The sequence below is a fragment of the Camelus bactrianus genome, chromosome 3, assembly GCF_048773025.1.
Source record: "Camelus bactrianus isolate YW-2024 breed Bactrian camel chromosome 3, ASM4877302v1, whole genome shotgun sequence".
Lineage (NCBI taxonomy): Eukaryota > Metazoa > Chordata > Mammalia > Artiodactyla > Camelidae > Camelus > Camelus bactrianus.
Window position 1 is genome coordinate 114,125,605 of NC_133541.1, and position 16,400 is coordinate 114,142,004.

A 16,400-nucleotide genomic window follows, 5' to 3' on the forward strand; every position below is an offset into this window, starting at 1 on the left:
ATTTTTGTCAGTAGTCTAAGATAGCAGTCCTTTTTTTTGTTTTTCTTTGTTTTTGTTTTGTTTTGATTTGTTTTGCATGTGGCTATCCAGATTTCCCAACACTGTTTATTGAAAAGACTACCCTTTCCCCATTGTGTGTTCTTGACACACTTGTCAATAATTAGTTGACCATGTATACATGAGTTTACGTCTGGGCTCTATATTCTGTTCCACTGGTTTATGTGCCTGTGCTTTCATTTCCACTTGAAGGAAAACAACCATTTAAGGGTATGACAAATGGCAAACCATCCTGCCTTCCTGTCAAGGGGACGTGGCGGAGCCTGGGAACTGGGGAGGCTGGCCCCTCTGTGAGCTCGGACTCAGCTCCAGCTGGCTGTCACTGTGCAGGAATGTAGGTCTCCTCCCTCCAGATCTCCTAATTGTTCAGGAGTAGTCAGAAACTCAAAATGTTTATGAAATCTCTACATGTTTCAGTGTTAACACTGATTTTAAATTTCTTAAAAACAGTAGACAGACCAGCCTGGGGGAGCAAACAGAACACATCTGCAGGTTGCCTTTAACACACAGGCCACCGGTTTGCTCTCTTTTTTATAGGCTCAGCCCTCTTTTTCCTCCAAAGCCCTTGAGCTGTACCATGTTTTCCTGGGAGAGGCGCAAGACTGGGAAAAGGGGCCTAGGACACAGGCTGCCACTGAATTTGTCCCTTAGGGTTCTCTTCACTTTCTGTTTCTGGGGGAAGTAAGTTAAGACAGGTTTGTTTATTTGTGTGTGTGTGTGTGTATTGCGCGCGCGCATGCATGCACACGCCTTTGCTAAGGGTTCAGAAATAGACTTAATTTAAGAAAAATTTAAGAAAAATAAAAAAATCTGTATGGTCCTTTTCTTCAGAAACTACGAAGAGGCCAAAGGAAAACAAATTAAGTATCCAAATAGGTGAATGTTGTTGGTGGATGGCGGTGTTTGAACATGGTAGTGGTGTTTAAAAATAAAAAGAATTCTTAAATCAGCAAGAGGAGAGTTTAAGACTTGCATTTTTTTCTTTGTGTAAAATTATTGTGTCCCCTGACCAGATTTCTGTTGGCCTTGATGATTAGTTGGCTATTTTAGTAGTTCATTGTCTCAGCCTTTACTCAGAGTCCCCCCTAAATGGGACTCTCTATGTCATAACTGTATAAAATATTCATTAAGATGGTGCTTTTAATGGATTTGTTTGGAATGAACTCAAGCGGAGGGAGCCGTTGCTGATTTGTGGGGTGGCAGGGCTGTTCTGGGGCTGTGTCTGCCCCAAGCGCCGCCTTGTCCAACACGGCCCTCCACCTGCCCTCTTTGCCTTGCAGGCTCTGATCTGAGACGCCACTGAGTCCATACTGATGGGTTTTTTTTTTTTTTTAGGACTAGAAGTTCTATTCCTTTCACACGAGTGTGTTCCACCCTGGTGTTTTTCATACTGTGTTCAGTGGAGGTGTACTCCAGCTTGTCTGAGTTACTCCGGAGCACTGTTGCCATGTAGAATTCGTTGCCTCATGTGTGAGTACTTGAGCTCCAGAATTAGACACATTTAGCTTTGAATCCTGACTCTGTCACCTACTCACTGTATGACCCTCAGGCAAAAATCTTAACATCTCTGAGCTTCAGCTTCTTCATCTTTTAATCTAGAATGAAGCTAGTACCTCCTTTGTACAATATTTGAAGATTGAATGGGGATAGTTTGCCAAGTACATGGCCTAGAGCCTAGGACGTGTTAGAAACTTATTAACAGTAGCCATTATTCTCTATGTGCTGCCGTACCTTCAACTGCTCCAGCATATCTGGGGCTATCTGAAGTTTGTGTGAAGTTCTCCTGGACGTGTGCCAGTTGGTTCTTATCTCATACAGACCCTGGCAATGGAGAAGGGATGTCTGAGCATCCTTAAACATACGGAAGAATTGTACACCGGAGAGGTTAGATGAAACGATCAAGGTTGCTCTGGAAATTAGTGAACTGTGAATATAACTGAATATTTTGACTCCTTTCTCAGCATTAATTGCAATCTTTCTGTTTTCTGTATATCAGATTAAGACCTTTTCTTTTCTCTTCTTTATCTTGTGTAACCAGAATACATCTGAATCTGAAATCAGGCCAGCATGACCTCTTCTATTTCATTTCTATGTGTGCACTTCTGTACTTTTTGGTCCTAAGGAGTCACCTTTTTTTCAGCGTTTTCAAATACAGTGACATGAAATAAATAGTAACAAAGAGTCCTCCCTATCTTAACACTACCAAACTCGAAACCTGGACTCTCCAGGCCCAGCCCCAGCGCCCAGCAAGCATGCTGTCCTGTTGTCCCACCCCGTTCCATTCCCTCCTGGTTCTGAACACTGTGTATCTGTTAGAGGGAACTGTAATCCATTTGGAGAATGACCTTGGGCAAATTACTTCACTTTTTGGGTCTCTTTTTTCCATCCTTAAAGTGGAAAAGATGATTAATTTCTTTAAGGGAATAATAGTTCCCCATGAAGGTATGGAAGGCATTTGACAGTGATCAACTTTGCCTGCTGTCTTCTGGGACTGGGTGGGGCTAGGGTTTTATATTTGTAATCTTCAAATTGAAGTCACAAACAATTTTCATAAGATTGCTGGAATAATGAAACAGCTGTTTCCCAGGGCAGGGTCCAGTGGAGTGGCAGAGGCTGCTGCAGAGAGACTCTCCCTTGGCGTCTCCGTCCTGGGAGGGGGAGGAGGCTCATCAAGATCCTGATTAAGCAGGGATTGCCCACGGCACTCTTTGTATCCAGGCAAACAAGAGCTCCCCCCGCCTCCACCGCCCCAACTTTCACTCTTAAAACAAAAATCTATCAAGATTTAATCCCATTGCTTTATCTCCAGGACCTAACCTCTGAGTGTTCATGAGAACGTTTTGCTTTGTCTCCAGGCCCTAAAGCAAGTGCCTCGACACGAGCTGTGGTCCCGTCAGGGCTTTTCACTTGAGTGGAAGAGGCAAAGATTGCTTTTTGTTCCCCTTTGACTCTTTTCAGAATTAACGTGAAATTGAAGATGACTGTAGTTGTTGGGGTGGAGGCGGGGGCGCGGTGAGAAAGCCAGAGAGAACAATGAGAAGGGAAGTGAGGAAGCAGACTCGGAAAGTCACTGCAGAGACTCTGTCCTGGAACCCAAGGGATGCTCTGTGTCCATCTAGCTGATGGTTTCCTTCCAGGCCATCAGCAAAATAAAAACGCCACACCCAGCCACACTGAAACCCTTTCATCTGGGTCTCTAAGACCCTTCTCTGGGCAGTGCTCTTTGGAGTGTGAATTCCCCCAAGCTGATTGTCTCAGTGTGGTGTATATGGTGCCCCCACCCGCCTTTGGTCCTCCTTCCAGTGTAATGGCCCTTTCTGGGCTCCAGGACCAAACTGATGCCAGCACAAGGGTGGCAGCATCTGAATGTGCAATTGAGGAACATCATGGACACTGATGTTGCAATGTTAATTAACGTAATTTGATGTTTATTACTGTCATTTCAACCAGTCACTTTTTTCAGAAAATTAATTAAACCATGGGTAGGGGTTTGGAAGCTCCCTATAGAAGGCTAAGGGCTGACTGGGAGCCCTTGGAATTAGGGAATGGAACTGCATCTCTGGTTTAACTTGTGTGTGAGCCTTGTCTAAAACCGCAGACTTAGAGTCCAATCCTGAGAGAAGGGCGAGGAATGTGGGAAGGGGTCCTTGCTGTCTTTCACCCTTAATGCCCCTGCACCTTTGCCACAGGATTATTCCTTCTTACCTCCTCCCACTGCTGTCCCTCCTCTCTTCAGGTTAAATCCACCCATGTGCCCGCTTAGTGAACTCTGGAATCGTGGCAGAAAACTCCATAAGAAAAATGTTCATAGAGCTTGTTCAGATGCAGTCACCAGATGGCTTGTGTTAGACAGAAAGGCCTGAATTTCAATACTCCATCCTTCTAAAATGTCCCTTATTGGCATTCTTGGACCCTTCCTTTTCCTCTTCCTTCCTCCATCTCTTTTCTTTACTCTTCTCTCTTTTCTTGGTTGAACAGAAGTCATATTTATTTCAAAATTTTTTGAATACCACTTTTTTCTGATTATGAATTGAAATGATATGTATTCATTATAAGAAAATAGATTTTTTAAAAAACCCAGAAAAGTATGAAAAGAATGCCAATTGACAAGTAATAATATTAGAGTGTTTAGGTGACAAGCTCCATGCTACGTGCTTTACATACATGATCTCATTTAATGCTTTTAACAAGTCTGTGAGAAAGGTACTGTTATTATCTGTTTTGCAGATGAAAAAACTGAAACAGAGAGGTTAAGTAACTTACCCCAAATCACACAGCAAGTAAGTAGTGATGTAGACTTTGAACCCAGGTGGTCTGGCTTCAGAGTCTACTTTCCCATCCAGGGTGCTCTGTCTTGCACTGGGCTGCGCCAGCTACACATGAAAAAGGACAGTACCAACTAGGGCGGTCTCCAGTGACTGAGATTCGTTTTCCTGGAGAACATCTAGTCTGGGAAAGTCACCACCCTCCACACTAAAGCTCTCTGCCCCATGGGCTCAGAAGCCTGTCTTCTACAGAGATGAATGAACATTAACTGGTTTGCAGAAATAGCTGTGGTACCCAGAATATTAAGCTTGTTAACTTAAAAAGAGCAAGGCCACAGTCCACAAGGACTTGAATCACCTCTCAGTACATCCTCATCCTGCAGCAAAACTGCATGGGAAGCTAACCAGTAACTGTTTTCTTGGACTGAGCGCCTCAAATCCGTGCACGGGCGTCATTCAGCCAACTCTTAGCTGAGTTATGTCTTCAGAACCACTGCTGTCCTCTCCTGGCATCTCCCTCATTACAGGAGTAATGGAAACCTTAATACACCAATACCCTGAGCCAAGGCCATCTCTTCTCTTTGTCCCATGACTGACCACCTTCCATTCTGGTAACACATTGTTTCTGAAGGTTTCTTTCTCGGTCCGCTGGGCTGTAGTCAAGTTTTGTGGTCTGGGAGTCCTTCTGTCTTCTAAAGCTGGTATCCCTCTCCCACGTCTGCTAATGGCTGATTTAAAGCTCAGCTCTTGAAGGGTAATTTTTAAAAACTTTTTTGAAGTGTATTTTATATATCAAAAAATTTTAATGATAAAATTGCACCCTTTTAAAATCTGCAATTCAGTGATTTTGGGGAAGTTTACCACATTGTGCAGGCACCTTCCTAACATTCATCACCCCAATAAGATCCATCGTGCTCACTAATAGTTAACCTCTGTTCCCATCCGTGTTTCATAGAAATAAAATCCTATAATACGAGGTCTTTGTGACTGGCTTTTTTCAATTAGCATAATGTTTTGGAGATTGATTCATATTGTAGTATGTATCATTATGCATTCCTTTTTATTACTGAATAATGTTTCATTGTATGGGTATGTCATATTTTATTTATCTGTTCATCTGCTGATGAACATTTAAATTGTTTCCATTTTTTTAGCTCATGGATAATGCCGCTATGAGCATTCATGTGCAAGTCTTTATGTGGTCATATGTTTTCATTTCTCTTGGGCAGAAATCTGTGAGTGGAATTGTTGGATCATATGGTAAATCTATGTTTAACTTTTTGAGAAATGTCCAAAATATTTTCCAAAGTGGCTACATCAAAGGACCGTTTGATTGTCCTAATTTCCAAGCTGGTAGGGAGTCCATCATGCTAGCTCTCCATGATTAATAAAAGGAATAAAAATGACCCATAATCTCATCCTTATTGTTAACATTTTATTGATATATATATAAGATAATTATTTTATGTATAATACTGTATAAGTGTAAAATTTTATATTTAGCACAATAAAATATTTATTGCATGTCAGTACATGTCATGACATGTATCTCATGTCAATAAAATTATGCATCTATATACAGATATGTATATAAATATTACATAAGAAGACACAGGCATACTTGGGATCATACTGTATTAATAATTGAACTTCTGTTTTAACTGAATCATGCTCATTTATCTATATTAAATATGAAATATGATTTTTAATATATTTATAATAGTATCAACATGGATATACCATAGTTTGAAAAAATCATACTATTTTTGAATTTTTGGATTGTGTTGTATTTGCTCTTAAGTCATAACTTTAAATATGTATACTGTCAATTCTCAGTTAAATTTTTATCTGAGCCCTTTCTCATGCATTTTTTGAATACTTACCCCTTCTCATGGCCATATGTTCACACTGCATCAGTTTTTCCCTCTCTGTTATCTCTTAGTACATATGAAGTCTGGTCCCTAAAAATGATTAAAGGGGCTCCTACAGCAAATTTCTTGGTAGTCTTAACCGAAATGATAGTGCCAGTCATGGCTCCAAAGCAAGGCGGGTATTTGCATGCCATAGGGTCCAGTTGCCGACTACAGTACTTCATGTCAGTAATGGTCCCGTGTTTTTGGATGAGGATCTCAAAGGCATTCCCTTCATTTTCATATATTAAAAGGAAAAAAGAATCTGATAATTGGGGTGCCCAAGGGCAGGTGGGTTCATCAAACTATCTTTTAAGGTCTTAAAGACTGCATAGTCTGGTTCTTCCCATAAAACTGGGTTGGGGTTTTTCTGTACCAAAATGTACGAGGTTTGGCCGTAAGAGAAATTTGGAACCCAATTTTGGCAATAACCACTGAGCCCCAAAAAGCCTGAAGCAGTGGCACTTAGTTTTGGGTTTGGGGATATTTAGGCTACTGTGAAGCCTATCTGGACCTAGCTGTGGACCTTTGTTCTTTTTTTTGTTTGTTTTTACTTTTTTTTATTGAGTTATAGTCAGTTTACAATGTTGTATCAATTTCCAGTGTAGAGCACAATTTTTCAGTTATACATGAACATACTTATATTCGTTGTCACATTTTTTTTCACTGTGAGCCACCACAAAATCTTGTATATATTTCCCTGTGCTATACAGTATAATCTTGTTTATCTATTCTACATATGCCTGTCAGTATCTACAAATTTTGAACTCCCAGCCTATCCATTCCCACCCTCCACCCCCTTGGCAACCACAAGTTTTTATTCTATGTCTATAAGTCTGTTTATGTTTTGTATTTATGTTCTTTTATTTTTTAAGATTCCATATATGAGCGATCTCATATGGTATTTTTCTTTCTCTTTCTGACTTACTTCACTTAGAATGACATTCTCCAGGAACATCCATGTTGCTGCAAACGATGTGACGTTGTCATTGTTTATGGCTGAATAGTATTCCATTATATAAAGATACCACACCTTTATCCAGTCATCTGTTGATGGACATTTAGGCTGTTTCCATGTCTTGGCTATTGTAAATAGTGCCGCTATGAACATTGGGGTGCAGGTGTCTTTTTGAAGTAGGGTTCCTTCTGGAGATAGGCCCAGGAGCAGGATTCCTGGGTCATACAGTAAGTCTATTCCTAGTCTTTTGAGGAATCTCCATACTGTTTTCCACAGTGGCTGCACCAAACTGCATTCCCACCAGCAGTGCAGGAGTGTTCCCTTTTCTCCACAGCCTCTCCAGCATTTGTCATTTGTGGACTTTTGAATCATGGCCATTCTGACTGGTGTGAGGTGATACCTCCTTGTAGTTTTGATTTACGTTTCTCTGATAATTAGTGGCCCTTGTTCTTATATAAGATGCCCTAAATATTGAACCTGCGTTTGGGCAAAGTGAAATTTTTTCTTGGCTACCTTGTGTCCCTTTAAAGCTAAAAGCTTTAGCGGGTGGGTGCTGTCTTCCTGTGAGGAGACTTGAGAAGGATAGCAAGAAGCAAATCATCCACACATTGCCACAGCGTAGGGCCTCGAGGGAACTTCATATCATTCAGATCAGCCTTAAGGATTTGCAAGAAATAAGAAGGACTCTCAGTAAAATCTCAAGGCATTACTGTCTAGGTGAATTGTTTTTCTTCCAAAGTGAAGGCAAAAAAGGTATTGGCTAGCTGCTTCAGCTGAAATACTGAAGAATGTACTGCCTAAATCGATTACGATAAAAAATGTGCTTCTTGTGGGAATGAACGTTAGTAATGTATGTGGGCACAACAGAGTGCCAAGGGTAGCCGTGCTGTTTACTGTGTGGAGGTCCTGGACAAGCCTCCACCCTTGGCCCTTAGGTTTTCTCTCAGGTGAAATGCGAGTGTTGTAAGCACTAGTATGAGGGATAATGAGGCCTTGTGCCTTGTAATACTCTGTTACGGGCTTTATGTCTTGAAGGGCTTCTTCACTTATAGGGTATTTGATTAATTCTGGGGAGATGTTTTGAGGGGTCTGCTTGAATCTTGATGGGAGGTGAACTATGAACTTTGCTAATATCAGTTGGAGATTTTGCCTGTAAGGAGGATGGTAGCTGATTTAATAGGGACACATGATCAATGTTTCCAGAATCAGCTCTAGCGCCATCAGAGATGGAGCAAGCAAATAAAAGATGTCAGAGGGTCATTTATTCACCTGGTTGGCTGTTTTGATGACTGCTGTCAAGTTCTAGAATTATTTCCTGCTTTGAAGAGAAATTCTGGCATGATAACTTCTCCAAGAAGTCTTAGCCTAATAAATGGATGGGGGCTGAGGAACTAAGGAGAAAAGGGTGTGGATCTTTCAAAGGGTCTGAACAAAAGTGAGCAGGTTCAGAGACAGCGATCTTTTGAAGCTCATTAGAGATCCCTACTCGCTGAACTGTGGTGCTCCGAGGCAGGCACTGCTTTGTAGCAGTGGGGCTTAGCACCGAGAGTTTGGCTCCAGTGTCATTTGGGATTGGAAGGGATTCATCCCCAGTCTGGAGAAATGTTTCTCAGCCTGCTTAAGAGGAAGGAATGGGAAGTGCCCCTGTAGCTCCTGGGAGCCCTGTCATTGAGAATTGGGAGGACATTGGAGAGGCTGGTTAGAAGGGCTGAAGGTACCTGAAGTGCTAAAACTTACCACACTCTTTTCAGATGTCCTGCCTCTTTGCAATTACAGCAGAAACTAAGAAGATGTGGTTTCATTTAGGAGCCTTCATTTGCTAGGGCTGAAGGTTAAGAATTTTAGCAACCTTCCTTTCAAGTGGCTCTAAGTGCAAGAGAGCTGGTTTGAGAGATTAAATCTGGGATAGAGGAAGTTTCCAATTCCATCCTAGTCCTTTTTATTAGAAGGGAAATGTGGCCCCTGTTCAGCCCATTAATAAACATAAAGTTAAAAACTACTTGGGTGGCATAAAAGAAGACCCGATATTTTTTTTTAATACTCTGAAGTCAATTGTAATAGTTATGAACAGGTTCATCAGATTTTTGTATGACAGCCTGCATTTTGTTCCAATCAGTAGGCGGTGGAAAAGCCCTAGGAATTGCCTAATGAAGTCGCCTAGCCATTGCCTGAGTCTGATTATATAGTGAGTAGGTTGGTCTCCTGGTTGTAATCCTAGAGACCTTTCAGGGTTTTCCCAATTATCAAGTTTTCATCCATGCTGGGCCTGGCCTTCAACGATAAGCATATGAACTAGCTGATATAATTCAGAGAAACTGGGTTGGTGGGTTGGAATGACTGTATTAAATCCCTCAGCCAATCCGTGAGGATCCTTGGTTACTTTGGAAAAATCTTTGACTATGCCTCTAAGTTCAGCTTTAGTACAGGGAATTTAAGAAATTAAGGGTTTAGCCTCTGGATCCCTGGAAAGCTTAACTTTAAAAGGGACACGTTACGATAGGCTCAGAGGGGAAGGGGATGGGGAGAGTTTCAGAGAAAAAGGGAAGTTTGGTGAATTAGTACAGGGGAAGTGAGGGTATAACAGGGGCGTGGGCAGTATAGAAAGGAAGGAGGAAGATGGCTTAGGGGGCAGAGCCCGAGACAAAGGAGCTGGGGAGAAAGAGCATGAGGCTTCAAGCCATTTTATCTTTTTTGAAATGTTTGTTTGCTTTAGTTAATCTTAAAAAATCTTAGTTTGCAGGGAAGCAATTTTAGGCTCCTTCTAATGTTTGAAAGTCTCACAATATCAATCAAAATGGGCATTCCATTCAGTTTTGGACATTTTAGAGCTATAGTTGTGCAATTTAGTTTTAAGAAAAGTAAGTTCGGGGATTTCAAAAGTTCCCCGTAAGGATCATAGCGGTTCTTAATTGCCTTTGTTTAGGTTGGTTCATTTAGTTAGAAAGGAATGTGGTCTTTTAAATATAAAATCCACTGGAGTCCTTGTGAGGGATGGAATGCCCTCAAAATATTTAGGTAACTGGTATCCCATTTTTTCTCTAGAATAAAAGAATAATTTTCAATCAGCCTAAATAGCCTACACATTTCAAATAGCTCTAACAACCTGCAGTTTTAATACCAACCAGTTCTAAAGGAACAGTCTGGTCCTAAAGGAGCCCGGCCAAAAGCTGCTCAGCACAGCTCTAAGGGAACAGTGTAATTCTGGAGGAATCAAGGCCAAAGGCTTAAAGCGTAGTTCCACTAGAACAGCCCAATCCCGAAGGAGTCAGGTTGAAAGTTTAACAGTGCAGTGCCAATAGACTAGACCCTATTCGAAAAGGTATTGCGCTGAAGGCTGAACCCACAAGGTCTAATGAAGAAGCCCCTATTTCAAAAGGAATGGGGTGAAGGCTAACCTGTTCCAGGAGGAACAGCCTGCTTTTAAAAATCAGGCTGATGTGTCAAATGAATACTTGCATGCAGAACAAGACTTAAACAAGAACGGACAAAGGCTTAAAATAGCTGCTGAAGACAACCTAAGGAGCTTCAAAATGCAAGGAGAGCAGGAGCTAGGGTCGCAGAGGAAGACTTAACCTCAAACCCTAGGGTCAGACAGAAAAGCAGTGAGCATTAATGGGCTCAGTATGGGCACTGCTCCTGTTTGTTCACCAGCCTCGGAGTTGTTGAGGGCCTTCTCTGGGTCTTGGTATGAACTGCCAGAATGTTAACCTAAAACAAATTAGATACCAGTTATTTCTAGCAAAAGTGGGTTTATTTGGGATTAACAAAGAATTGCATTTTTGGGATCTGCAACCATGGCGAGCCTCATGCAAGTCCCTACACACCAAGGAGAGCAGAGCTCTTTCAAAGAGAGGAAAGGAAGTTGGGAAGACTGTAGTGAATAAATAGTTGATTGGAGGAATTGAGAGTTTGAAGTTAGTGACAGTCTCTCATGGGGTGAGCTCTTGCCTGGCAAGAAGAGGAGGTCTTTTTTCTTCTTCTTGGGCTCTGCTATCATCCTAGGGCATGAGAGCACCCCCTTCTGGCCTCTGGGCTCTATTTTAATCAAGGTTTTTGTTACTAATTTTTTTTACTGGGATATTTAGATTTTGAAGGAGAATCAACTTTAAATGAATTAATCTCTAAATTACAAGAATGTCACCAAAAGCACACAACCAAATTTTTTAAATGTGCAAAGATTTGAGAGGCATTTCCCCAAGGAAGATAGATGAATGGTAAATGAGCATATGAGAAGATCCTCAACATTACTCATTAGAGAATCGCATTAAAGCCATGATGAGATATCACTACACCTATCATAATAGCTAAAACAAAGAACCCTGACAATATCAAGTGCTGACAAGGATGTGGAACAGCTGGAATGCTCACATGTTGTTGGCAGAAATGCAGAATGTTACAGTCACTTTGGAAAATATTCTGACAGTTTCACATGAAGTTAAATGTAAACTTATAATATGACCCAGGAAAATTTTATTCCTAAATATTGACATGAGTGAAATAAAAATCTATGTTCACAAAAACCCAGTATAAAAATGGTTATAGCAGCTTATTCATAGTCATCAAAAACTGGAAACAATTCATATGTCCCTCAACTGGTAAATGGATCAACAATCCATGGAATATCCATACAGTGGAATATTACTCAGCACTGAAGAGGAGTGGACTACTGATACTCAGAAAAACATGGATGAACTTATTTTTTTTTATTATATAAGTTTCAGATGTACAGCATTATGATTTGACATCTACATTTGCTATGAAGTGATCACCATCACAGGTCTCACTACCATCCATCACTGTACAATTGGCCCTTTACCCATTCTGCCCATCCCCCAAAACATGAATGGATGTCAAATGCATTATGCTGAATGAAAGAAGCCAGACTCAAAGAGATACACATTGTATGACTGCATTTTGTATGACATTATGAAAAAGCTAAATTAATAGGGACAGAGAATACTCAGTGATTGGCAGGAGTTAGGAGTTAGGGGCAGGTGACAGTGAAGGAATAGCATAAGGGGATTTTTTTTTTTTTTGATATGATGGATGTGCTCTTTATCTTGATCATAGTAGTGGTTAGACAACTGCATGCATTTGTTAAACTCATAGAACTGTATACCACACAGGGTGTATTTTACAATATGCAAATTGAAAAGTAGTTATTTTAAAAAGCAGTATCGTTGAAGATCTTTTTGGAGAGAGATGGGCTGTGAAACCTGAAGCTTCATGGATTATAGGACGAGGGAGTTGGGTTAGGTGTGGCTCTATGACCGTAGTTGCAGTGAATTATATGTTGCCAACAGTGAGAGATGGTGAATAGTGACATAACTCTTCAGGACATCAATGAAAGCTTAGGATTGCCCGGAAGAAAAGTGGCCAATAAAACAAATAATCTTTCAGAACAGAAGTGAGGTCATGAGCAGTTATTTCAATTGTGAATTGTTTGAGGACAAAGGGGCCAACACTAGATAGTTTCTTCTGCAGAAGATCTGGGAGGTAAAAATAACATGAAGAATAGGGTGAAAATGTTTCTCCTTGAATGATTATCAACAGCAGCATTAAAAATCCCAAAGGAAATATACTCAGTGGTCTTTACTGAAAATCCAGCACAAACTTCTTTGTAGAGTATATGGTCCATGAAGGAAGATTTCCAGGGACTTATTTAGCTAAGGGTCCATGGGCGTCTGAGACGCATATCAGCTCCGTCATTTATAAGCCTGGATACCCAGCAAAAACCGCTGTGCTTTTCTGATCTTCATTGTTTGCATCTATAAAGCAGGATTAACAATTGCACGTACCTTTCAGTACTGAGAAAGTTAAATGAGCTAATGCATGTATAGTGCTGAACACAGTGCCTCCCAGGTAGGAAGCGCTCAATAACTTGTAGTGAGAATCACCTTGCTGCCTGATTTCAGGAGCCTGCGTATGTTTATTTTTGTCAAGTTCATAGTTGTATTTAATTTTTTTTTTTGTCACTATCTCATCAGCAGGCGGTCAAATCTAAACGACATCCTCTTGCTACCTAGGGTATAGAAAGAAAGTGAATTTGAAAACAGACATCTTATCCCCAGAAACACAGAATCTTTTACGCTCAATACAAAGAGCCTTCAAAAGTAAGAGCTGTGACTTCCTTGCTCCAGAACTGGTTAACCTGTTGGGATATTTGGTAGATGAATTCTGGGCCACGCTCCCTTGGATACGGTGCACCTGACCGGAGGCAGCAGCTGCTCTCCACGCTCTCCTTCCAACACAGAAAACCAATCTCCCAGCACCAGGGGAGACTATAAAAAAGGGGAAAAATGCAAATGTCCAACGTTGATTAGTTTTGCCAGCTGCTCTTCTTCCTCTGGAATCAACAGACTGGCCAGTTTTAGCTGCAAAATCCCTTGGACAGGACAGGACAGGTTTTGGTTTTGTTTTGTTTTGTTTTTCAAAGAAATGGTATTAAAAAAATAATCCTTTCCAGGTCAAACCTGTCCAAAAAGTTGACAAATGGAAGGAGGGTTTAAATAGAAGAGAGAGATCATAGGCCTTTATTGGACTGTTTCTGAAAATATGTTTGACCTTGGGGAGGGTCTGATTCTTTTAAACATGGGATTGCAGTCAGGTACTTTCAGAGGCCAGGCTGGTTATGTAAACGGTGAGGGAGCATCTGGGTGTAAGGCAATAGGGAGTGGTGGTTAGTACGAGCCTATTTTTCTTTTTTTTTTAAATTTTTCTACTATTATGGGACATGAGTCAAAAGCATTTGACTTTTTTCCTCAACTCTAACATGGAGAGGGGAATTGGGGCTGTGTGATGATAAATGACAGCCGACAGAACTTCAGAGATGCGGAGGGCTCTGGGTTCCCATCGTGGTCGTGTGGTGGACCGAGGAAGTCCATGCCACATCTGAGCTGAACAGCTTAACTCAGCTCCAGCCGACTGCTGTTGGGCAGGAATGTGAGCCCAGCAGTGCCAAGGACTCAGTTAGTTAAGAGACACCCCACTTCTTGATTTTGTTGTGATTTAGATAAATCACATTAAAATTCTGGCCATTTTAATGCTGACAGTTTTGTTCTATTTAGAAAAATAGCAGTGTGATTCAAATACATATCTGTGTGTGTTAGTTTTAGCCAGCGGCTATCAGTTTGGACCTCTGCTTTGGACCTCAGTTTGACAACTGCTATGGAGCGGAGTCCTAGTGTTTTGGTAGATGGGGATCCCTGATAGAAATAAGATGAATTTGTTTTTGTTAGAAATAATTTCTAACAAATCTGATCTTTAAAAAGATGAAGATTTAAAATGGTATTGTGAAGTCTGAAGTCATTAATGGGAGCATTATCCTCAAAGCAAAAGATGGGAAACAGGCAAAATATCCACTAATAGGGGATGGTTACATACATTATATGACACCCATACAATACTATGTAGCTGTTAAAAATGAGACAGTTCTGTAGTGCTAACATGGGACCCAGGCTGTGGTATATATCATTAAGTGAAAAACAGCAAAGTGCGCAAAATTGTGTATAGCATGCCACTGTTGTATTTTTTAAAACCTGTACCCTGTCTATCTAACATCTATCTATATCACACATCTGTATCTCTGTGAAGGAGAAGGAACCTGGGGAACTAAAAGACAGATATGAGGAGACTTAATTTTCCTTTTATGTATATTTGGTAACATTTGAATTTTTAAAATTAAAAAAAATTTTTTTAATTGAAGTACAGTCAGTTACAATGTGTCAATTTCTGGTATACAGTGCAGTGTCCCAGTCATGCATATACATACATATTTGTTTTCACATTCTGTTTCATTAAAGGTTGTCACAAGATATTGAAGGTAGTTCCCTGTGCTGCATACACCAGAAACCTTTTAAAAATCTATTTTTATATAGAGTGGTTAACATTTGTAAATCTCAAACTCCCAAATTTATCCCTTCCCATTCCGTTCCCCTAAATTTTTTTAACCACGTGTACATATCCCCTGTTCAAAATAAATAATTTAAAAACCTTTAAAGAACCCACCAATTCATAGGAAGTAGCCGCTTCCAAAAAGGTAGTAGCAGAGTAAAGGTGGGTTGTCATAAGAGTAGAGATGATGGGCTTTTTTTTATTTTTTAAAGGGAAAATCATGGCTAATGTGTGCTTTATTCTCTTTCCACCACCTGCTTCTGAGAGACAGTGATGCTGGCATCAATGGATGGGTGCAGACTCTAATATGAAACAGAATGTAGTCAGAAATTATTAATGTTCCTTATCAAGCTACACAGGATGCTACTGATAAAGGCCCAAATGAATACGGGGTCAGCTCATGTGCGTGGAATTTGCTCGTGGCTGGGGTGTCCTACCATACTCCCTGTCCTTTCTTACCTATACTGTCTTCTTTGGGATGTGCTCACATTCCTCAGAAATGTCCCTGGCCTACCTATGGCTGCCCACTTCCTTGTCTTGGTCCTGAATTTGGCTCATTTTTGAGCATGACTAGTGCCAGCTCTTGACTTAACTGACTGACTGGAGTGTTTCCTAGCATATGCTTAGATTTGCCTGAGGTTGTCTGGGCTCTGCTGTGCATATGCACCTCTTGTAAGGAAAGGAGTGAGATAAGGAATTGGACTTTCTTCATTTTATTTCCCTCAACTTTTATATTTAGTGAAGTAGAAGTGGATATAAATATGAATAAAGACACAGATACACCTATGTCTTGAAGAATATAACAAAAACTGACCTTGGTGATTCCCTCTTGGGGGAAAGCCTGACAAGTATTCTTTTTTTGTTTTTACTTTTTTTTATTGAGTTATTGTCATTTTACAATGTTGTGTCAAATTCCAGTGTAGAGCACAATTTTTCAGTTATACATGAACATACATATATTCATTGTCACATTCTTTTTCACTGTGAACTACCACAAGATCTTGTATATATTTCCCTGTGCTATACAGTATAATCTTGTTTATCTGTTCTACATATGCCTGTCAGTATCTACAAATTTCGAACTCCCAGTCTGTCTCTTCCCACCCCCAACTCCCTTGGCAACCACAGGTTTGTATTCTATGTCTATAAGTCTGTTTCTGTTTTGTATTTACATCCTTTTTTGATTTTTTTTAGATTCCACATATGAGCGATCTCATATGGTATTTTTCTTTCTCTTTCTGTCATAATTCATTTAGAATGACATTCTCCAGGGACACCCATGTTGCTGCAAATGGTGTTATGTTGTCATTTTTTATG

At 40.5% G+C, this 16,400-nt stretch overlaps 1 protein-coding gene across 2 annotated transcripts in view; it reads left to right on the top strand.

Moving 5' to 3' along the window:
- LSM11 (LSM11, U7 small nuclear RNA associated) overlaps positions 1-16,400 on the top strand; it is a 770,662-nt gene that overhangs the window by 473,686 nt on the left and 280,576 nt on the right. The window contains exon 3 of one of the 2 annotated variants that reach the window (XR_012505716.1): positions 1,393-1,527. The exons of the other annotated variant lie outside the window; for it this stretch is intronic. The gene's annotated coding sequence lies outside the window, so the exon portion shown is untranslated. The remainder of the gene's footprint in view (positions 1-1,392; positions 1,528-16,400) is intronic. 2 annotated transcript variants of the gene reach the window in all.